Source organism: Pseudonaja textilis, chromosome 5 (genome assembly GCF_049901715.1).
Source record: "Pseudonaja textilis isolate UNSWEBS1 chromosome 5, rPseTex1.2, whole genome shotgun sequence".
NCBI classification, from domain to species: domain Eukaryota; kingdom Metazoa; phylum Chordata; class Lepidosauria; order Squamata; family Elapidae; genus Pseudonaja; species Pseudonaja textilis.
The window spans coordinates 29,503,205-29,527,613 of record NC_141994.1 but is presented as its reverse complement, the minus strand read 5'-3'; positions in this window follow the sequence as shown (position 1 = coordinate 29,527,613).

Here is a 24,409-nt window from a genome sequence, read left to right as displayed (position 1 = left end):
AGCTCCTGCCGCCCCTGTCAGGAATCCAGGCCAGCGCCACCGATCACCACCCCAACCAAATGGGAAAGTACCAACGCACCGTGGTCACGGTTGCACATTGACTTGGCCGGGCCCTTCCACAGCAAGACCTTCCTGGTGGTCGTGGATTCGTTCTCCAAATGGATCGATGTGGCTCTCCTACCCACAACCACCACCCGAGCAATTGCCCAGGCCCTGACCCGTTTATTTGTTACACACGGTCTACCTGACACCATAGTCTCAGACAATGGCCCCCAATTTACGTCTACAGAATTCAGCCGGTATGCCACCAACCTGGGCATCTGGCATATCCTAACGGCCCCTTTTCATCCCGCCAGCAATGGGTTGGCGGAAAGAGCCGTTAGATCAGCAAAAGAGGCATTGGCAAGATTCACTCAAGACGACTGGCACTCCAGACTCTCTCGCTTTCTCTTAAGCCAACACTCGACCCCATGTACTGTCACAAACAAGTCTCCAGCCGAATTACTGATGGGCAGGCGTCTAAGGACAGTGCTAGATAGACTGCATCCCCACTATTGCCCAGACACCCCATTGGGTTCTAACACTAGGGTTAGGAGTTTTGTATTACAGGACCAAGTTTTCGTCAGGAACTACACAGGCGATCCCCTGTGGGTACCTGGGAAGATCGTGGCCATCACCGGGCCAAGGTCATACCGTATCCAGTTGGAGGACGGGCGTATCTGGCGGAGGCATCTGGACCAGATAAGAAGTTGCCAGGGCGAACATGCCAACGCTGACCCAGGAACTTCAGTGACCCTCCAATCACCGCACCCGAATCCTAGCTGGGACCTTCAGAGTGATCAGTCGCCACCAGCCGAGTCAAGGGAGCAGACGGTAGACCGGGACCGTCCTACGGAGTCATCAGCCATACCAGACGACGACACCACCGGGTTGCGTGACAATGACAATTTAACAATCCAACCCGAGGACTGTTGCCCGGCAAGGCCAGTTCCTGACTTCCAGAACTCTATGCCACCTTGTGCATTGCCAGAACTGCGCCGGTCGGGGCGCTCACACAAACCACCAGCTTACTTAAAAGACTATTCATGTTCATATCTAGGGGGAAGGGGTGTTATGTCCTCGGGACGGACACAAGTTCCCCCTCAGGTCCGTTCATACTGCGTTTGTAGCCCCCATTGGCTGGCTCCCTTCGACAGCCGGCTATAAAAGCCGGCTGCTAGGTCGGGCCAGCCGCTGTTCGCTGGAAGGTCTGTTGTTAGCTTACAGACGCGACAGCCCCCTTTATTCCCCTGAATAAAGTGTGTTATTGAGATGCTCTGGTGTGGCCCCCCCATTTGTTCTGAGATAGAATAGTAAGAAATGCAAAGGAGCTGCAAATCAGCTAGGAAAAGAAAATGTTAGGGATTTTGTTCTCCCAGCCAGCTTCGCCATGCAGCTTCCTGGCCAGGGGGAGAAGGAGAACTTTCTCCCAGCCAGTGTAGCCATGGCCATGCAGCTTCTTCCTGGCCAGAGGGAGAAGGAGAATGTACCAGCAGAGAAGCAAGCCAGGCAAGCTCAGGAATAGTGGGGGGACAGCACAGTGGCCTAGGCCAGCCAGGGAGTTGATTCAACTGGGGCTTGCTTGCAGGCTCACTCACCCAGGGAGATCAAGGCCTCAGCAGAAGGCAGGCAGCAATGGTGGGCAAAGGCAGGTTAGTAATGGCAGGCGAGATGAGGAGTGACTGGGCAGGGCGAGTGGGTGGGAGGGGAGGGGGCAGCCAGGGGCACGATTTGCTGGTTCTCCGAACTGCGCAGAATCAGAACTACTGGTTCTATAGAACCAGTCCAAACCAGTAGATTACCAACTGCTTGTAGGTCATCTGGTCCAACCCCCTGCCCAAGCAGGAGACCCTACACCATTTCTGACAAATGGCAGTCCAATATCTTCTTGAAAGTCTCAAGTGATGGTGCTCCCACAACTTCTGAGGGCAAACTGTTCCATTGGTTGAGTGTTCTCGCTGTCAGAAAGTTTCTCCTTATTTAAAGGTTAAATCTCTCCTTGTTCAGTTTCCATCCATTATTCCTTGCCTGGCTTTAGAAAATAGCTTGACCCCCTCCTCTCTGTGGCAACCCCTCTAATATTGGAAGACTGCTATCATATCTCCCCTTGTCCTTCTCTTCACTAGACTACCCATGCCCAATTCCTGTAACCATTCTTCATATGTTTTAGTCTCCAGTCATCTAATCCTAATCCAATCCCTAATTATCCTGGTTGCTCTTCTCTGTACTTTTTCTAGTGTCTCAACATCTTTTTTATAATGTGGTGACCAAAACTGGATGCAGTACTATAGGTATGGTCTCTAGGCTTTATAGAGTGGTATTAATACCTCCCTTGGTCTTGATTGTATCCCTCTGTTAATGCAACCTAGGATTGCATTAGCTTTTTTGGCTGCTGGTGCACATTGCTGGCTCATATTTAGCTGGTTGTCCACTAAGGCTCCAAGGTCGCTTTCACAGTTACTGCTATTGAACCTGGTTTCACACAGTCTGTATGTGTACTTTTGGTTTTTCTTGCCGAAGTGTAGGACTTTACTTTTCTCTACATTGAATTTCATTTTGTTAGATACAGCCCAGTGTTCTAGTCTGTCAAGATCCATCAGGAACTTGAGCCTATCTTCTTGGGTATTAGTTATTCCTGCCAGTTTAGTATCATCTGCAAATTTGGTAAATTCCCCTTCTATTCCCTCATCTAAGTCGTTAATGAAGATACTGAAGAGTACTGGGCCAGAACCTTTTACTGTCACAAAACCTTGTGGCACCCCACTGCTTACTTCCCTCCATGTAGACTTAGACCAGTTAAGGACTACACGTTGAGTACAGTTTGTCAGCCAGTTGCGAGTCCATCTGGTGGTGGTGCTATCTATTCTACTTTTTTCTATCTTACCAAGAAGTAAGTTGTGGTCTACTTTGTTGAATGCCCTGCTGAAATCTAAATATATTATGTCCATAGTATTTTGCTGTTCTACTAAGTTAGTCACTATGTTGAAGAATAAAATAAGATTGGTTTGGCATGATCTGTTTTTAACAAACCTGTGCTGACTGCTAGTTATTACTTTACTTGTTTCTAGATGTTGGCAGATCTATTTTTTTATTATTATTTTCTTTTCCAGTGTCCTCCTGGATATTGATGTTAGGGTGATTGGTCGATAATTTCCTGGGTCTGTTTCTTTTTCCTTTTTTGAAGATATCAGCTCTTTTCCAGTCCTCTGCTAGTTCCCCAGTACTCCAGGATTTTTGAAAGATATGGTACTGAGATGACCTCTGCCAGTTCCTTTAAAACTCTGGGATGTAATCCATTAGACTCATAGATATCTATGCATAACTTAAGCATACCTGCATATGTCTTGCCTGGTCTCCTTAGCTGTCCTGAAAACTTACATGCTCAAGCAAGAATTTCAAACTTTTTCAGTTATTGAAAATAATAATTATAAATTATAACAATTATAAAACAATAATGAAATTTGTAATCAACAACAAATCTTCAAGGAAAGTGAAATAAAATAGCTTCAGAAAAGAGAAAAAGGAATTTGCTGCCTTAACTTCAAGAATTGTATACCAAGACAATAATTATTATTTGTGAAAAAAATTAAACTTGTGAACAATCTCTTTTAGCTCATAAAGGTGTACAGGCTGTAACTTTAATATTCCATAATGAAAAAGATACTTAATTGAGAATGAAAAAGAGCAGTGTGGAAAATAGGTAATGGATACAGATTAATAGGTAACTGAAAAGCGATCTTGAGGTCAGTTTTGTGTGTAATAGTCTCTAAGTGGTCAAAACTATAAGACTGATCTCCATCATTTTTGTTTACAAAGGAAAATATAACATTGACCTTTGTAGAATTCAAGCTATATAAAATGTCAACATGCTTTCTGTTTTTAAGCTAGGGAAGGAAACATCACATGCCCAAGAACTATTTTTTATTTTGTTTTACTGGAGTTCATCACCAAGTGCTTAAAGGAGAAGCTTTTATGTTGCCAGAGAAGGCAATGGTTTATAGCTTACTTTTAGTGCTATTAAGACCTAATCTATCATTCGTTCAGTTGACTGTATTTGACAAGCTGCTTCTTAAACTTGAACTTGTCATTTGGTGACAGATAACCCTGCCTGTTTACTCAATTTCCTTGTATGTTTTTTCTTTTCCAGAGCTTTTGCTGTGAAGTGTCTCATTATTAATCACTGCCTTTAGATGTGATTTATTACATCAGATAAGCTCAAGAAAGGGACAAAAAGAAAATAGTGGTCCTGGGGGAAGGGAAATCCAACTGTACCATCAGCTTGAAGAGGCAGAGAATGCATATCTCTTTCCTAGGATTTATAACAGAAATAACAGTTTAGAATGAACTGATAGCTGCAAAAAAAAAAAAAAGTCCAAGAGCATAGCATGTAAAAAGTTAATATTTTAATTTATATTTAATAAATTGGAAGAGGGGAATGGGTACATAAGGCAGAGAAGGGACATATTTTACCCTAAATCAGTTAACTAAAAAAAGTGAGAATGGAGATTGGGGGAAAATATGTCTATTCAAGTTTTTCTGTTTGGCATTCATTTTTAATCTATTTTCTTATAGATGCTTTATGATAAAAAATACTGTGTGCAAACACTCAAACCTCTGCTTCTAAATATTAGTGTCAATAGTAAAATTGTCACTACTATATTGTTTTTTTTCTATGATGTCATGCCAAAAGCCAAGATAATTGTTTCCTTAGATGTCATATCAAATTTTCTGGATGGTTTGTATGATACTAAGAATATGAGGACATCAACAAGTTTGAAATATAATTTAATGTACAGAACTTTTGCCAAAATCTGGAACAATAGTTTTTAGTATGATTTTGTGACTCTAGCATACTCTGTATGCTGTCTAAATTTAGCAAAAACTAATGCTAAATTTGCCTTCAGGAATCAAGCTGGCTTACATCATAGAATTTTATTAATCTCAGGCTGAGTGGAGGTAGGATTAGCATTCCCCTACCTTAAACATGGAAGATCTGGCACTAATTGAACCAATATTAACTTTATTGGAAAAAGAAAGCCACATTTCTCCCTTTGACTACAATGGTGTAGGTGGTTTGAGCTAAAAGGTAAGCAGGTGCTGGGTATAAAGAGGAAGAAAAGAGCTTGGATTGGAGAAGAGCTTGGATAAGCATTTTGAAGGTAATGAGGATGAGACAGGACAGACAGACAATGTCTGAATCAAAAATATTTCTGAAGCATATGGAACTGGACTAAGGAAATGTTTATGAGGACTTCTGGTTGACATTGGAGCGGGACAGCTGAGGCGAGTGGCGCTCCATGAAGCCCAGATGATTTCTGCCTGCCTGGAGGCTATTATTTATTTATTTATTTATTTATTTACTCAAGCAATTATAAGATAACAGGTATAAGTATAAAAATAGTTAAGAATACATGAAATAGATACATATAAGAAAAATAAAAAGAAACAATAGGACAGGGATGGTAGGAGCATTGGTATGCTTATGCACGCCCCCTACAGACCTCTTAGGAAAGGGATGAGGTCAATAGTAGACAGTCTAAGGTTAAAGTTTTGGGGGTTTGGGGAAGAAACCACAGAGTCAGTAGAGTATTACAGACATTGACCATTCTGTTGCTGGTCGTATTTCCTGAAATCAAGTTTGGTGCAGTTTACCTTGAGTTTGTATCTATTGTGTGCTCTTGTGTTGTTATGGTTGAAGCTGAAGTATTCATTGACAGGTAGGATATTGCAATGTATAATTTTATATAGCATACTTAGATCAGACAGAAGGTGGCGTAGTTCTAGTTTTCTAGGTCTAGAATTTCAAGTCTGGTGGCATAAGGTATTCTGCAACAATTAGAGGAGTGGAGAACTTTTCTTGTGAAATATTTCTGGACTTTCTCAACTAAATTAATTAACTGATGAGCTGTATTCAAGTATTGGTCTAGCAAATGTTTCATATGCTCTAGTTAATAGTGTGATATTACCAGAGAAAAAGCTACGTAGAATTAGGTTAACAACTCTTAATGCCTTTTTGGCTATGTAGATACAGTGGGCTCTAGCACTTAGATCATTAGAGATGAGTACTCCAAGGTCCTTGACAAAGTTTGGATCATCAACAAGGTCTTGACTATTCAGCTTGTATTTCATTTTCTGATCTTTTTTGCCAATATGTAAGACAGAGCATTTATTTATTAAGATTTGAAGTTGTCATTTCTTTCACTATTCTGATACATAGTTGAGGTCTTTTTGAAGGGTAGCAGTATTGTCTGTGGTGTTGAATAGCTTTACATCATCAGCAAAGAGAACACAGTTGCTCTTAATATGATCACAGAGGTCATTTATGTAGAGTATGAAGAGAGTTGATCCTAGAACACTGCCTTGGAGGACACCACTGTTGACAGGTCCAGAATTTGATAGGACGCTCCCAATTATGACCATTTGTTGTCTGTTTGACAGGAATACTTCAATCCAGTTATGCAGGTGTCCAGAGATACTATAAGATTTTAGTTTTAGGAGTAGTTTGTCATGTACCACTGAATCAAAGGCTTTACAGAAGTCTATGTAAATTGCGTCTATTGCTTTGCCTAGATCGAGTTGTGTAGTCCATATGTTTTTGCACTGTAAGAGTTGCAGTTTAGAGGATAGTTTTTTTCTTCTGAGCCAAATGACACCTTGTAGGGGTGACAAGGTAGGAAGTGCTCTCGTAGATCACAAGTGGACAGCAGTCCACTTTGCTGGATCCAGGAAAATCTTGCTGATAGGTGGAGAAGACAGCCATTAATGGCTGAACCAGAGCTCTGACAACTGAAACAAACAAACATGAAGAGAAGCAAAAAGAGAAACAGTGTATTGGACTTGGATAAGGATGCCTAATTTCTATCCAGAATTTAAACTAAGTTCACCAAAGTATTTCTTGTGAGGAAGGGAGACTCTGGAGAGAAGGAGGGAGGGAATTGTAACCCTTTTCCCCTCCAGAAAGCAGCAAATGAAAGTTTTGAGCAGATTACACATAAGATACCAGATACATGGACAGAAGCTAACATTACGTTGACACCAAAAGAAGATTCAGATTCAACACAAATAAAGAATTACAGACCAATATCTTTATTAAATGTAGATTACAAAATATTTGCCTCAATAATCATTGAAAGACTAAAAAGATTTTTGATTGAGTTTATACATCCTGATCAAAATGAGTTTTTACCTAAAAGGCAAATTAGAAACAATGTTAGAATAATTTTAGACACATTGGAAAACTGTGAAGTACAGAGTGAAAAACAACAAACATTAATCTTTCTGGATGCCCAGAAAGAATTTGACAATGTAAATTGGCATTTTACGTTGCAACAATTAAAATGCATGGACCTTGGCAAAAAAAATTATAAATATGATTAAGGCGATTTACACTTACCAGAGAACTAAAGTGATGGTTAATGGAGATGTGACAGAAAAAATTTATACAAGAAAATATATGACAAGGTTGTCCATTATCCCCATTATTATTTATATTAACACTAGAAGTTCTAACCAGAAATATTACACAGGATCTAGAAATAAAAGGAATGGTGATTAAAAAAAACCTATAAACTACAAGCATTTGCAGATGATTTAGTTTAGAAGAACCATTAGAAACTGGGTCTAAATTGATAGGGAAAATTGAGGAATATGGCAAGATTGAAAATAGACAAAGAAAAAACTAAAATAATAATTAAAAATCTCACAGATAAACAGAAAAAGGAATTGACAGAGAAAATAGATCTTCAGATAGTAAAAGTTAAATATCAAGGCATCTAACAGCAAGATGTGCAACAATTAAAGAGGATAATTATATAAAATTAATGCAACAAATCAAGCTGGACTTGGCGAAATGGAAGAATCTACAACTATCAATGTTAAGGAGAATAGCCACTATAAAATGAATATATTACCAAAGCTACTTTTCTTATTCCAAATAATACTGACAAAAATAGAGAAAAAATATTTTGAAGAATTAAATAAAACAATTTTGAAGTATATCTGGCAAGGAAAAAAAAAGGATAAAAACAGGAATCTAAAAGCAATTGGAGCTTTGGGCTATCAGCCTGGGAGCTATATTACCAGGCATCTGTACTTACATGGGTAAAAGAATGGATGAACTTGAAACATGAAGATAATTATTACTGGAGGGGCATGATCTTTAATTAAGATGACACACTTTCTTATGGTATGGAAGGAGCATGATACATAGATATTTTCAAAGACATCATATGAAGAATGCTTTACTTTTGGTATGGGAAAAAATTAAACTACAAAATTATATGAAAATACCAGTCTGGCTTTTTACAATGGAAGCATTGATACATCCAAATCTTATTAACCTTTTGAATGAGAATGGTGAACTAAAACTAGACAGCAAATACAAAACCAAGGGGTGGACCTAGCTTGGTGGCCGTAGTTGCAAATACAATCAAGATACAAGAAAGTTGTGAAAACATGGGGCTTTTACAAGGAACCAATAGCACTTGATAAGATAATATTAGAGACATATGAAAAAAATTATACACACACACACACACACACACACACACACACACTTGTTTTCTTAAGTTTTCACGAGTACTTACATGTATGGTATTCAGCTTTGTTCGGGTATTTTCCCACGTCATTATAGTTGTGCTTTTAAAGTTGTAGCAACGTTTCGGCAGAATCTCATCTGCCATCATCAGGCTTCTGTATTGTGTTCATCTGTGAGTCAGACTTTCACAGCCATTTCAGTTTAAAACTCTTCGCCCAAGTACCCATCAAAGAAGCCTTGACAGCCATCCAAAACAAATACACCCCCCCAAACACATCCTAGATCTGACCAACCACTGCCTAAGCAACACATACTTCATCCACAATGGACAGAGATACAAACAGATAGAAGGAGCACCCATGGGATCACCCCTCTCACCCATCATCACTAACCTATACATGGAACACTTTGAAACCAACGCTCTAGACAAATCCGAACACAAACACAAACTCTGGCTCAGATATGTAGATGACACTTTCGTAATTTGGCCACACGGGAAAGAAAAACTGGACAACTTCCTCACACATCTACAGATGTTTAGAACATAACAAAACAGAACACAATAGAATTCTTTATTGGCTAACTGTGATTGGACACACAAGGACTTTGTCTCCAATGCATATGCTCTCAGTGTACATACAAACAACAAAGTCATAGATCATAAATCATAGTTACAATCAAACTATTAGGATGCAGGTTGCCATTTATAATAGCAAATATGCCCCAAAACCTATGCCTATTTTTACTGTGAAGAATTATTTTAGGAACTTAATATTTGGGTCTAAACCTAGAATTCATAATGCTTATTATAAATAAGGCCTTAATTGAAAAGCAGGACAACTCCTTGTGGTTCCCTAAGTCCCATGAAAGTAACTTTTTAAAGCTAAATCAGGGGTATTAAATACATTGGGGGTAATGATATTGATGGTATTAACAAGATTATTATGATTCAATTGTATGTAAAAAATCTATTTTATTTTTTTCTCTAGTTGGAGTGAAGTTTTAGACAACATTCCCAGAAATGCTCCACTCAGATAGGAAATTTGTTTTTTAACAGAAACTATATTTGTATCCCCATTCTAGAGGTTGAAGAGTATGGATATGACTCATAGCAGCTCTTTTGTCTTCATCTTCCAGAAATGCTGATTTAATCTTTTCTTTTGTCTGGTACTACCCAAATGGCAAGATATTCACATAAGTTTTTGGGTACACTTTGAGACCAGGATGGATGAAATGATGAAGTAAAATGAGACCAATTTTCTGAATGGTTCAGATGCTTAGGGAAGAGTATGGAGATCTTGTGGGTTTTGTTTGTTTAACCATATTAGGCCTTATAATACAATCCTCAGGTAGTGGTTGCTACCTGAACATGACAAGAAATTTCCGCATCAATTAAAATCGAGTCTAATCAAAAGTACTTTAAGAAGAGAGATCAGTCCTGAGGGTAGTCACCTCTGTAATAGTGCCTGAAGCTTTAAATTAGTATAGTCATTTTTGATGGATTAAATAACACCCACCACAGTTTAAATTTGCCTGCTTCTGGTGAACTAAATGGAGTACTCCAGGACTGTCAGTGTGAAGTCCACCATTACAGGCAGCCGATTTTGCATGCTGTTATGTCACAGGAATAAGACTCAGGACACCAGCATGAATTCCAATTGTTTTTACTTCCGTCTAGAACTGAGCTCTCGAAGAAACTGCTACAGCCCTTTTTATATTCAGGCTGCTCGCGGTTGTGGCCAGTGATGGCTCTTTGAATTTCCCACTGCCACGGACTGACCAATTACAGGTAAGTATGCTAATACATAACACCCCTCTCCACCTGGTCTGGTTCAACCAATCAGAGCCTCGCCTACCGTACATAATCACGTAGGTAGGTGGGGCTTTTATGGGTTTTATGGGTTCTACTGGACCTGTGCAACTCAGTCTCCGTTTGGTCCCTGAACTGTTTGGACGGATCTGTTGTTCCTCCTGTCCGTCTTCTTGGAATGTCCTGGAAGGTTGAATCAGCCATGCTGCTCCCGCCAGGAATTTCCTGGCTGGTTGAGTTGGCTTGGCTGCTCCCACCAGGGACTGCTTCCCCATTATCCTTCTGGACCTGTTCCTGTCTTCCTGACCTGTCTTCTCCCCTGGTCTCAGGTATGTGTTTGCGTTTCCCGACCGGGGCTAGTGTTAGCAGTGGTTGTTGTGTAGTTGTCAGGGTTGTTCTGTTATTTCTTTTGCTCATGGAGGGTCTCCCCCTCCCTTCCTACTTGTGTTTTGTCTGTTTAAGGGGTCTCTCCCCTCTTCTCTGGTTGTGTTTTGTTTGTTTGAGGGGTCTCCTTCCTCCCCTATGGTTATTTTTGAGGGGTCTCCCCCTCCTTCCTTGAATTTCTTTTGTTTGTTTGAATGGTCTTCCCCCTCTTCTGTGGTCCTGCTTGGGTCACCCTTCGCTGTCGCGTTGAGCGACCGGTCTGTTGTTTCGGCTTACTGGTTGATTGCTGAATTCCTCTCAGAGAATAACCCTCGCAAGGGTGAGATAAAGTAACCCTCGCAAGGGTGAGAAAATAGCCCTCGCAAGGGCGAGATAGCGCGGGACCCTCGCAAGGGTGAGGCTAGGCAAGACTCTCGCAAGAGTGATTGCCAAGCAAGCGCAAGAAATAAAACACACAAAACACAAGCGATCTTCAAATGAGGCAACACTTTGAGCCTGGGGGAGATGGGATTCCCCGGCTGCGCCTGGAACAGATGGAAAATGTCCGGGCTTCTCTCCTTCCTTGCTCCTTGCTCTCCCCAGGCTTTTTGCTGTCCCTTTTATTGTGCTAATTCAAGGGAGGAGGTGAGAGAGGAATTTTACAGGAAGGTAAAGAGATACAATGTTAATCTTTTAGACCAGTCTACGTGACATGAGCAATGTGTAATTGCTACTTTGTAACTGCTATAGATAAGCATATCTTCTTTGAATACACATTCTTTGTCTGCGGTTTAATCTTTTATTAACTCCCTTCCTGTCAGTGCTTTCCTGCTATAATGTTCTGAACTGAATACGTGCTTTTTAGCAAGATTTCTTCTTGTGGAAAAATACAAGACAGAGCCAAGGTAAAATAGTCACAATTCCTCCTTTTCTTTATTTTTTTGTGCTCATGACTCTAGGTAGAGTTCTTTCTCTTCCAGAGTAGTCTCACAAGGTGGCAACAAGCCCTTCGGTTTGTTGATGCCTTGCTGAACCAGCTCATACGAGGAGAAGTCCTCATCCCCCGAGTCGTGGCTGGACCGAGTTAAGAAATTTTCTTTGGGAGAAAAGAAGTTATTAATGTCTATTTCCTTCTCTGACTCTTGGTCAGAGTACCATTCCAACAGCGGTTTTTTGACCAGATCTTTTGATTCAATGCTGGATGTAAGAAAGCTAACTGTTTTTTGAGTATTGTTAATTTCATTGTCAAGTGTTTTCAAACGATCCCTCAATAATTTTAGTAAACGTCCTATTACACATGGACCAATAGTACATGCAAGAAGCAATAACACAAGAGGACCTATTAAGGCTGATAATAGTGTTGTTAACCAGGGAGAAAATTAAACATGCTTTGATACCATGACTGTCCTTGTTGTCTTTCATTCTCTCTATCCTTCAATCGTTTACGTAATTCAGCCATGGAATCTTTAACAATTCCTGAATGATCAGCATAAAAACAACATTCTTCTTTTATTGCTACACATAATCCCCTTTGTTTAAAAATAATAAATCCAGACCTCTTCTGTTCTGAAGAGTCACTTCAGCCAGAGATGAGAGAGAATTTTGAAGAGCAGTAATTGAAGTCTCTATTCGTTTGAGATCTTCATCTATTTGTAAACTAAGAGTAGCTAACTGTTGATGACCAACAGCTAAAGCTGCTGCACCTGTGACTGCACCTGCTGCCCCAAGGCCTAACAATACAGATAGTGTTACAGCTGTTATTACTTCTCTTTTTTATGAAGGGGAAATTGTGGAGGTTCAAGTTCATTAATAAGTTCTGACCCTGGATAAAATGTGATCTTTGGAATCAGTTTTACCTGAATGCAAAAGGATTTCTGAGCAATAAGAACATCACCATGGAACACAAGCAGTTGCTCCTGTGGAGCATGCCCATATAGAATTATTACCTGGGATAAAGAATTGTCCTTTGAGACGAGCTGTGATATTGCCATTGGAGGTGGTGTATAGAGGACCATAGCCTCCAATGTTAAGGTTTGATCTTTCTTTTGGTAAATATACATCACAGTGATATCCAGATGAAACCTTCTGACAATATTGAGAGTGACTGGCAGGTATGTTTCCTAGGCAACATCCCTTACCTACTATGTCAGTGATAGTGATGGAGGAAGTATTCCATCTGCATTGTGTGTCACTGGTGGAGTTACTAATAGGTTCATTGGAAGCTACTACTTCATAGAATGGTGGCAAATCAGATAAGCAAAGCCAACATTGATCAGTTTTGGATGAATCATTAAGTGTAGTTGCTAGCAATTTGTAAGAAGAATTAACCAATTGTACTAATGGATTCACCTGAATATTGGGTTTTTGTAGAAAGTTTGATTTCAAATTGTGATTGGGACCAATATCATAATTAGACATAGATATAGAAAGACGAATTGTAAAAATATTCCCTTCATCTCCTAGACCATCCCACTGACGTCCTCCCCAAGTAAACCCAACCATCCATTGTTTTTTTTGTAAGTGTCTTTCCTTTTGCAGTAAATGTGATTCTGAGTGGATTTAGTCTCTGTCCACAACAAGGCCTTGAAGAGCAGGGAAGATGTTCTTGAGCACGGGTAATATGAATATAGTCATTTTTGGGTAGGCGCTTCCCACCAGATATGACCTGTGGATACACAACTCCATTTTTACAATATCTGTCAACTACCCCACCGCAGGCAGCACGAGAAGCACCAGTACTGTGAGCAGGACAAAAATATAGTCTAAAGTTGTGAATAGGTGCTGGAGAACAGGAGCCTTGCTTGTCCCATATATCAGCTTGTAGATTTTTATCTGCAAATTTTTCTACTCCTGTCCCCATTTCAGCAAAATCCATGAAAAGCTGAGGAAACCATGGCCATCTAGTATAGTTAGTGGTGGTGTTTAAAATATTTCCTTGAAAATCAAGGATAGTCCAGGTATAATCTTGAGGTTGATGTTCATTTGTAGAAGGTTGTATGCTTCGAGGAATGCGATGATAGCCAAATCTTGGAACAGCACGAGATGCAGACCGCTTAGAGATGGAGTTGTCAGCGATGAAGACAGGGTACCCAAGATGGCGAGCTCGAATGGGAGCTGTAGTCTTACGATGAGTGTCATCAGGGATGGGGTGGCGTCTTCGCACGACAGGTGTTTTGTAGTGAACAGGAACCCAGGAAGATGAATGATGCAATATGCATTTGGTGACATCACAGGGTGGAAAGCAGCAACGAAGATGCCATTGCAGTTTGTCTCCAGGAAAAGTTGTCTCAGAATTAGCTTGAGATGGCAATGTAGGAAAAGCAGAGGATAGTGGAGGAGATGCCACTGAAGGAGTGGAAAGTAATAGAACAGTGTGATTAAAGTATGTGTGATTGTGAAAAATCCTAAGCAAGAATAAGATCCTATAGTAGATAGAGTAACATGTATAGTTAAAAATATTAAACAAGGAGAATAGTAATAGTGAACAGTAATGTCAGAAGTAGGCGAAAGAAAGCTACCATTGTGTTGGAAAACATAATTACATGCAGAAAGGAGATTATCTTTAAAAATAAAGGTAACAGTGTCAGCAAGAAAAGTAAAAATAGCATCAGGAGATGCCCTGAATTGAGAAAAGACAGGAAATATTGATATCAGAAGAAAAATTAGAGTTAGAGTTAGGTTTGCCATGGTAAGGTCTGACACAGCGAGCAGGAACCCAAAGCACTCGATCAGGAAGTTGGACAGCAGCGTAACCTTTTCCCCAGGTGATGAGCTGTGCAGGACCTTTCCACGCAGGATCTGGAAGCTGTCTGAAATAAACAAGAGGACGGGAAGAGGGAACTACTGGCTTGGTGAAGTGGCGAGAAGCCGCTGTGGAAGAAGGAGAGCCAGTAAGATTAAGAAAGTTAAGAGAATAGAGAGTAATGTTCAAGATGTTTTGTAACGCCGGGAGGTTCGGGGGCTAAGCCTTTTTCCCTGTTTGCCGATCAAGGGCATTTTTCAGAGTTTGGTTTGCCCTTTCCACAATAGCCTGACCTTGGCTATTGAAAGGTATGCCAAATTTATGTGTGATGGCCCACTTATGGCAAAACTCAGCAAAGGGAGAACTGACATAAGCAGGACCATTATCTGTTTTGAGAATTTTTGGACATCCCAACGTTACGAATGACCGAATACAGTGATTAATAACATTTTTAGTAGCCTCTCCTCTTTGTAATGTTGCCATAATAAACCCTGAATATGTATCAACTGATACATGAATGTATTTCCAGGGAGCAAAGGGAGGATAATGAGTTACATCCATTTGCCATGTATCACAGGCTTGAGTACCCCTAGGATTAACACCTTCAGGGATACCTTTGGCCTGCAAGCTACATGTTGGACATTGTTGAATTATTGCTGTGGCTTCTTGATATGTAATCCCAAATTGCTGTACCAAGGCCTTCTTATTTTGATGGAAATAGTCATGACTCTCCCCAGCTGAAAGCTGTTGTGGAAGAGGAGAGGAGGCCATAATTTTACAAGCCTCATCTGCCATATGATTGCCTTCTGCCAGGAATCCAGGCAATTGCTGATGACTTCTGATATGAGCTACAAATAAAGGTTTCCCTCGCTTTTTCAGCAGTGTCTGAAGCTGTAAAAAAAGTGTCATGAGAGAAGGAGGGGTAACAGGAGAAATATATGCATCGAAAATATGAGCAACCATCTGAGTAACATACATGCTATCAGATATTACATTTAAAGATTCCTGTGGAAAAAGAGACAAGGCCAAAGAAAAAGCAGCTAACTCAGCTTGTTGTGCTGAGTTCTGTGGGGCAGTTAAGCGTTTGTTCCATTGAGCATTTTCACACCATGCACATGCTCCAATATTTTTTGAACCATCAGTAAAGACAGTTAAGCCTTCCTTCAATGGCTGTTGGACAAAAGGTGATTGTAAAACAAAAGGAACTGTCTTCAACACCTGCAGTCGTGAATCAGATGGAAGGTGGCATGACACTTGGCCACACCAATCTTCCAATGCATCCTGCAGTGTTGTGGAAGTCTGAAAAAGAGGTTCCCATTGACTAATCTTAAAAGGAATATACAATGTAAAAATATCCATTCCCATCAGGGCTTTGGTTCTCTTGCGCCCTTTTTGTATAAGAAAAGCCATTTGTGCTGCTTTAGTAAAAATAGAGGTTTTTGGAGTATGTGGTAGGTGTAACCATTCCAAGAAATGAAGATTTTTGCATTAGATACTTGAACAATTATTGCAGTCAGTAATTGATGAGTGGAAATAATAGCAAGAGAAGGTGGTGTGTCTGCAAGTGCACGGTTTACCCATTGAGTTGCTAGGGCTGTGTTTACTTGCTTTAAAGCTTCTAGATGCTGAGCTGAAAGATAGACCTTATCTGCAGGATTTTTAATCCTACTAGTGCTTGAAAAAGCGGTGATAGCATCTGTGTGGTTAGAGCAAGATATGGTCTAGCCCAGTTAATAACTCCCAAGTACTGCTGTAATTGAACCAATGTGGTTGGCTGTGGAAGTGTGAGTGAAGGAATATGTGGAGATGCTGAGGAAGCTAAAACCTTGTGACCTAAATATTGCATTGGGTAGTGAGACTGGATTTTTCAGGTGCTATATGTAACCCTGCTTTTGCTAATGTGGTCAAGAGGATCGGAAAAGTTTTTTGTACCGTCCCCTTTGGCCCATCAGCTGCAATTAAGATATCATCCATGTAATGATATACAAGAAAATTAGGAAATTGAGATCTATAAGGATGCAGAGCCTCATTGACAAAATATTGACACATAGTTGGTGAATTAAGCATACCTTGTGGAAGAACTTTCCATTGATACCTAGATGTGGGTTTAGAGTTATTGAGTTCTGGCACTGTAAATGCAAAGATGATTCTATCCTTTTGTGCCAGAGGTATAGAAAAGAAACAGTCCTTTAAATCTATTATTATGAGATCAAATCCAGCTGGGATCAAATTAGGATTAGGCAGACCACACTGCAGTGGCCCCATAGGTTGAATAATCCTATTCAAGGCTCTAAGATCACTAAGAAGGCGCCTTTTGCCAGATTTCTTTTTAATTACAAAGACTGGGGTGTTATAAGGACTGGTGGATGGTTCAATATGTCCCTCTATTAACTGTTGATGGACAAGGAGATGTAAAGCCTCCAATTTTTCTTTGGTGAGAGGCCATTGATCCACCCACACAGGAATAGATGTTTTAAGAGTAAGAGATAAAGGAGAAATAGACATTTTGATAGAAAAACTATGGTATCTGAATATAAGCTTGAAATTGAGAAAGTAAATCACGTCCCCAAAGATTGCAATGTAGAGGAAGGATATAGGGTTTAAGATAAGCAGTTAAGGTAGAATGCTCAGTAGAAGCAGAAAGCCAATGAGAGCTGACCTTAGCAGCTTGAGCACCACCTACGCCCTGCACTGAAGAAGCTTCTGTGAGAGACCAAGAAGAGGGCCATTCATTAGAACGGATAACAGAAACATCTGCTCCGGTGTCAATCAGACCTTCAAAAATTCGACCATTGAGTGTAACAGAAAGAGTTGGTTTTGAAGCTTGAACAGGTTGCTGCAATGCAAACAAAGAAAGAGGTTCAAAAAGAGGCAAAATTATAAGTGTAGCAACTACTGTCCCCTTTTTTAAAGAAAAGCAACGATCTCCTATTGCAGCCAATGCAAGATTATTAAGAGCAGAAGAATCATATAAGTAAGGAGCTGCAACCACACCCTCTATTGTAAGAGAAGAATTGGGAATAAGCAAGACAGGTGTGGAAGGAGGAAGAGGTTTGAAAAGCGTTGCAGTTAAAGGAAGAGTAAAAACAGCACCAGGATCATCATACACAAGATCCTCTAACAATACCACAGGAAACGTTGTGGCAGTTAGTTCAGCCTTTGTGGCGGGGCTAGCTGAAGACCCCTCAATTAGTTTCCCGAAGGCTGTGAAGGAGAAGGATTAGAATAACAATTTGAAGCCCAATGATAGCCTTTCCTGCAGCGAGGACAGATAGTTTTTGGCTTAGATGAAGAGGGTGGACCTCTGGTTTGGCCACGAAAGCAGCTCCTCCCCTGGCTTACGACATTGATTTTTAAAATGTCCTGGCTTGCCACAGTTAAAACAATTGCCATTGCGTGTTAAAGCAAAAGCATCAGGAGGAGAAGTGGTAGCAGAATTAGGATTTGGTAATGAAGCTGTGATTGCAGTAGCAAGCATATCCATTTTATGAGTAGTCGTTCCTACAATTCTACAGAGTTGTAAAAACTCAGCCAAAGTCACTCCTGGCTTATTAGCGACTGGCTGTAGAATTTTTTGACAATCATGATTAGCATTTGAATAAGCCAATTTTATAAGTAATTCTTGTTTAGCAACAGGATTATCTATCTGTCTCTCTAAGGCTGTCTGAAGCCGACTTATGAATGAAGCATAAGGTTCTTCAGGTTCTTGCATAATTTTTAAAAATGCTTGAATGGACTGAGAATCTGAATCATCCACTTGCTTTAAAGCATTCATAGCACACATATGAATAATGGCAAAACTACGACGAGGAGAATTTTGTTGTTGTGCTAGAGTAGAAAATTGACCTTTCCCCAGTAACTGATTTTCAGTTACTCCAGCAGGCAAACCCCTGCGGATTTCAGCCTCAATACCTTTTTCATATTCAGATTGCCACACAACATATTGTGCTGGAGTCATAAGCATAGAAAAAAGCATTTTCCAATCATACAATAACATAACTGTATTAGCTGTAACCAAAGAATCAAGTATTCCCCTAGTAAAAGGAGAATGCAATCCATAAGTTGTAGCTGCATCTTTTATATTTTTCAAAACTTTAAACTCAATGCTACTATGAACATTGCCTCCTCCCCCAGGGATGATAGTCATAGGATAAGCAGAAGGTTCTTCTGTTTCTAAAGATAGAGGTGATGACAAAAGATTAGTTATGATTCCTCCCATAGGATTCATAATAGGAGAATCAGAAAGAGAAGAAAGAGCAGAAGGAGGAGGGGAAGAAATATCTGAATAAGGAGGTGGTAGGGAAGAATTTGATTCCAAATGAGCTGCAAGAGGCTTAGAAGTTTTTGAATTAGAAGAGTGGGAGTCAGAAGAAACAGGAGAAAAAGAATTTTCAGGAAGACTAGAAGGAGGATAAATAGTTGTTATAGCAGCCATTATTGCTCTCCAAGAAATAAGTATATCCATGGGAGCTCTGGGAACTTCATGTAAATATTTTCCTAATTTTTCCCAGTGAGAATGGCTAAGAGTTCCAGCAGATGGATAGGCTGGACAGTGTGCCTCAATATAAATTATAAATTTATTTAAAGATTTTTTAGAAATAGGGTACACAGTGGTACCATTGGTTTTTTGAAAGGAATTAGCCTTCTTCACTAGATTATAAAGTTCGTCCCTATGCCCTGACGAATCTTGAGAAATCGAGGCGCCCATACTTACTTTTTTGTCGACGTAGCCTATACCAGGCGAAGAAGAATGAAGGTGAAGGAGATGCACTTCTAGACAAAAGTCACACCTTGGAACCAGTAAGGCGAAGGGATCCCAGACGATTAGAGATCCCGGACGAGCCCCCAGCTGTCGCGTTGAGCGACCGGTCTGTTGTTTCGGCTTACTGGTTGATTGCTGAATTCCTCTCAGAGAATAACCCTCGCAAGGGTGAGATAAAGTAACCCTCGCAAGGGTGAGAAAATAGCCCTCGCAAGGGCGAGATAGCGCGGGACCCTCGCAAGGGTGAGGCTAGGCAAGACTCTCGCAAGAGTGATTGCCAAGCAAGCGCAAGAAATAAAACACACAAAACACAAGCGATCTTCAAATGAGGCAACACTTTGAGCCTGGGGGAGATGGGATTCCCCGGCTGCCTGGAACAGATGGAAAATGTCCGGGCTTCTCTGCTTTCTTGCTCCTTGCCCTCCCCAGGCTTTTAGCTGTCCTCTTTTATTGTGCTAATTCCAGGGAGGAGGTGAGAGAGGAATTTTACAGGAAGGTAAAGAGATACAATGTTAATCTTTTAGACCAGTCTACGTGACATGAGCAACGAACTCTGTAATTGCTACTTTGTAACTGCTATAGATAAGCATATCTTCTTTGAATACACATTCTTTGTCTGCGGTTTAATCTTTTATTAACTCCCTTCCTGTCAGTGCTTTCCTGCTATAATGTTCTGAACTGAATACGTGCTTTTTAGCAAGATTTCTTCTTGTGGAAAAATACAAGACAGAGCCAAGGTAAAATAGTCACACTTCATGACTCTAGATCTGAGATGGTCAATGTGCCTCCTCCAGCTTCTCCTGTCTGCGGTGTTTACCATGTACGAACGGGGCCCAGTTATCCGGGTTACTTTTGCTGGTATCCACAGTGGTTCTCCTGTGAGATTTTTTGCACATACCGGGTCCCCTGTTTGAAATATGTGGCAATTACTGGAGGAGTCTGCTGGTTTTTCTGGGCTATATGTGGGATGTAGTCTGTCTAGGTGTGATCTTAGTTTCGTTCCCATTAGTAACTCTGCTGGGCTTTTATTTGTTGTGGTACTGGGTGTCATGTGTTGAATGGTTAGTAGCTTATCTATCTTTTCTTGTGTGTCCTCAGGCCCCAGCTTTTGTAATGTTTCCTTCATGTAATGTACTATGCATTCCGCCCATCCATTCGTAGCTGGGTGTCCCGGCGCTGTCAGTGCATGCCTTACCCCCTGTTGTGCTAGAAATCCCTCGAATGTTGTTGCTGTGAATTGTGGCCCGTTGTTGGATACAATTAAATGCAGCAATCCATGTGTGACAAAAAGTTTCCTGAGCTGTCTAATGACGGCTTCTGTTGTGGTGGAGTGCATGATGCTTACCTCTAGCCATTTGGAGTAAGTGTCTACGACTATTAGAAATGTGTTTCCCATTCATTTTTTGGTGCTGTTGGGGTTGTTGGCCTCGATTCCTGGCACATGCAATACCATTCAGGGCTGGTGAGGATGTGCAAATTTTCTCTTGATTTACAAGGTCATTATACTTGAGAATATGCTAATTAAAATAGAAGGTCACTGTTGAAATTAATGAAAAGTAAAATATTTGTGTTTTGCACAAACAAAAAAATTTCTATTTCAACATGGCAACTTTCTACTTTTATTAAATTCTGGTATAATTTGAGGGATGTGCATATGCAACCATTCCGCATGATTTTTATATCTTTACCTTTTACTGCAGCCATTTCCAACCTTGAAAAAATGCTTGTAGCTACTGGTCCTTATAGGCATGCTGAGAGGTTGACACGATAGGGCAGATTTTAAATAAATCTATTTCCTTCAACAAGAAAAGTCTTCCTGTAAAATCTCCTTATAAAGAATAAACAGTTCAGACACTTTATTTTGCTTGATAGAAGAACAATATCTAATCCATGCAATAAGATTCTGGGAACCAAAACCTCAGAAAACAACGGAATCTCTTCCAGCATGATTAATGAGTGAGCAGAACTGGTATTAAACTGAAACCATGTCTTTGATCAATACCTATAAACTGTATTCTTGAAGCAGGTCACAGAGAAAGTTATTCTCTTCTAAATAATAGATTATATTCCTTTTAAAATCCTAGTCATGTGAATTTGGGAAAAAAACACTTAAATTAATTTAAATCAGATTTTGCCTTTCTTGCTCTCCTGTCTTTTTCATTTTCATTTAATAAGAATGTCTCTTTGAGTATTATAACACAATTACTGTGATCTCTATATTACTTAGAAGCATATTACCCTATATTTCTATGGAACGTATTACTCAGTTCCCTGACACCAGAACTACCATTGCTAAGTACATGAGGCACACATTCCTCAATATAGAATTAAAATGTTGTTTAAGTTTTTATTCCTATGCCCTCAGCATGAGTTCATGCATCACCTTGTCTATCAGTAATGCCCATGCAATGTTGTTTTGAAACATGGTGTGTGTAAAAAGACCTGGCAACTGCAAATGTTTGGATATGTAATTAATCAATATGTACAATTTGATTTGCTAACAAGTTCCTTATACTATGAATCTGTAATTTAATTGTAGTTCTTGTTTTGTTTATTAGGTCATTGTCATTTTCATCACCATCACTATTATATTTATGAAGCTTTATCAAGATGTGATACTGAATTACAAACATCCCAATTACAAATGCAGTCCAATAAAGGCAAATTTGTAAATCCAACTATATGCACTTAAAACAACATACTAACATATGGCAGCAAGCATATACTATGATAGTTAATGTATCATGTAAGTAACAAGAAAATTCTGATTCACTGAGATGAGCTGTGAGTTCCAATGTCATTTTATTATTTATTTATTTAAGGGTCTTGAGGTGTACAACAATACCTACACCATACTCCACTGTGCACCTTTTCCCCCACCCAAATCCTTGTTTTGCACTGGACTTTGTAAGAGAAAACACATGGCTAAGAGGGAAAGTGCCAGGCTCTGTCTGATCCATAGCTTCAAGAAAAATCTTGGGTCCAACCTCTGCCTCTAAGCACACCAATCCCCTGTGAAGTCATTGCATGGATAAACCATGCAGCTGAGCATTCAGAAATTGATACATCTGGAGATGTTATGGAGATAGTATCTTCAGATCTCATGCCATGCTCTGTAAAGTGGTCTATACCAGGGTTCTACAACCTTAAACACCCAAAGAGCCATTTGGACCACCCAAAAACCAACCAGGAGGCACAAAACCTGGGTAGGTGTGGCCAACTTGATGTCATTCACTCCCACCCAGTCACATGACCCCCCCTAGCCTTGCCTACTCAGCCATAAAACCCTTCTCTCGCGCTCTCTTCATGTCTCTCTGTATCTCTCGGCCCTTCTCCCTCTCTCCCCGTCTCTCTGTATCTATTCCTCTCCCCACTCTCTGTCTGTCTCTCTCTTTGTATCTCCCCCCCCCACTTTTCCCCCCTCTCTCTGTATCTCTTGCTTCCTCTCTCTTCCCTTCTCTCTCCCCCTCTCCCTATCTTCCACTTCTGTATCTCTCCCCCACTTCTGTATCTTTCTCCCACCTCCCTATCTTCCCCTCTCTCTGTATCTGTTTCTCTCCCCTCTCTGTATCTTTGCATCTCTCTCCCCCTCTTCCCCCCTCTTTCTGTTTCTCTATCTCCCCCTCTCTGTATCTTCCCGCCTTCTCCCCTTCTTTCTGTGTATCACTCTGTGTGTGTGTGTGTGTGTGTGTGTGTGTGTCTCCCTCTTCCCTGTGTCTCTTTCTCTTTCTCTCTCTCTGAAAGCTGCAGCTGGGCCAAGCCAGCAACCTCTCTTGGGGCTCTTGGCTATTCCTTTTATTTCTTCTTTGGGTGACTGTCCTCCCCTTGCGACCCCCTGTCTGGCTGTGGCAGGGCCAGGAGAGTATGCAAGGGAGGGGAGACCCTCCTTAAGTGAGCAGCCGACTGCCCTGCGCACGCCTTTGCCGCACATTGGCACTCACTTGAGCAGGGTCTCCCCATGTGTGCTCACCCTCTCAGCCCTGCCAAAGCAGGCCAGGGAGTCACGAGAGGAGAAGGAGGGAGAGGAAGGTTGCAAACCCTTAGTTCAAGGGCGAAGTGGCCCTGTACTGCATTCATGCCACTTTTGCGCATAAGGCAGCCTTCACTTCCTGTCGCTTCAGGCTGGAGATCACACCCTCCATGCTTGGCCAAAGAGCTGATGGGGGAGGGGAATGATGACATGGCAAGGCAATGGCTGGAGCCTTAGTGCAGGAGAGAAGTTGCATCCTGTTAAGACCCTCCTTAAGCAAACGGCCGCCCTCTCTGCACACACCTTTGCTACGCTTTGGTGCTCACTTAAGGAGGGTTTCCCCATGCATGCATATCCTCCTGGCCTCACCACAGCCCCTGGTCATTAGAAGAGAAGGAGGGGGAGGAGAAGGTTGCCCGAAGGGAAGCCTCTGCTATGGCTGATGATCATACCTCAGCCAGCCCGGATTTCCAGAAAGAAGAAAGAGCACCAAAGAGAGTTGCTGGCTTGTCCCAGCCATGGCTTTCCAAGAGAGGTGTGTGAAGTTTGGCACTGTGGGCCCATCCCCCTTTCTGTCATCCCCTCCTCCCAGATCTCATTCCTAAACTGCTAGCCCTCATGCTAGTGAGGCCAGCATCAGTTGCAAGGCATGCCTAGCACCAACAAGCAGCAAGAGTGAGGTGCCAGAGAATTAGTCCTGGCCATTTCTCCATCCCCCGCTATCACCCTTACCTTTTCAGGCCAGGTGAGGGAGGACAAGGAGCGGGACCAGCCAGTTATGGAACAGGGAGCTGCAGCCCAGGGCCCAAAGAGACTCATGCGGCTCTAAAGCCTCAGTGTCAGCCTTCAAGATTTCTTTGCTTTGCTTTGCATCTTTTGGCTGTCATAAATAATGGGGGGAGGAGGGGTGAAATAGTTATGGGAAGTGAGGTGGAGGTTTGAGAGAATAAACTGTATAACTTGGGGGGGGGAGTTTCTTGTTTATGTTTCTTTGCTATGTGCAAGCGCCTCTTTATCAAAATATGCCAAGGTCAACGGACAGATGCCTCATCACCACCTGAAGAGGCCCACATGACATTACATGCAAATTTTAATTGGATGGACAGTTTGAACTATTGTGGGTGAGAACATTGCCATCACTTTGCATATATGATTTATGCACTCATTCTCTCAGATTCAGAATTCCT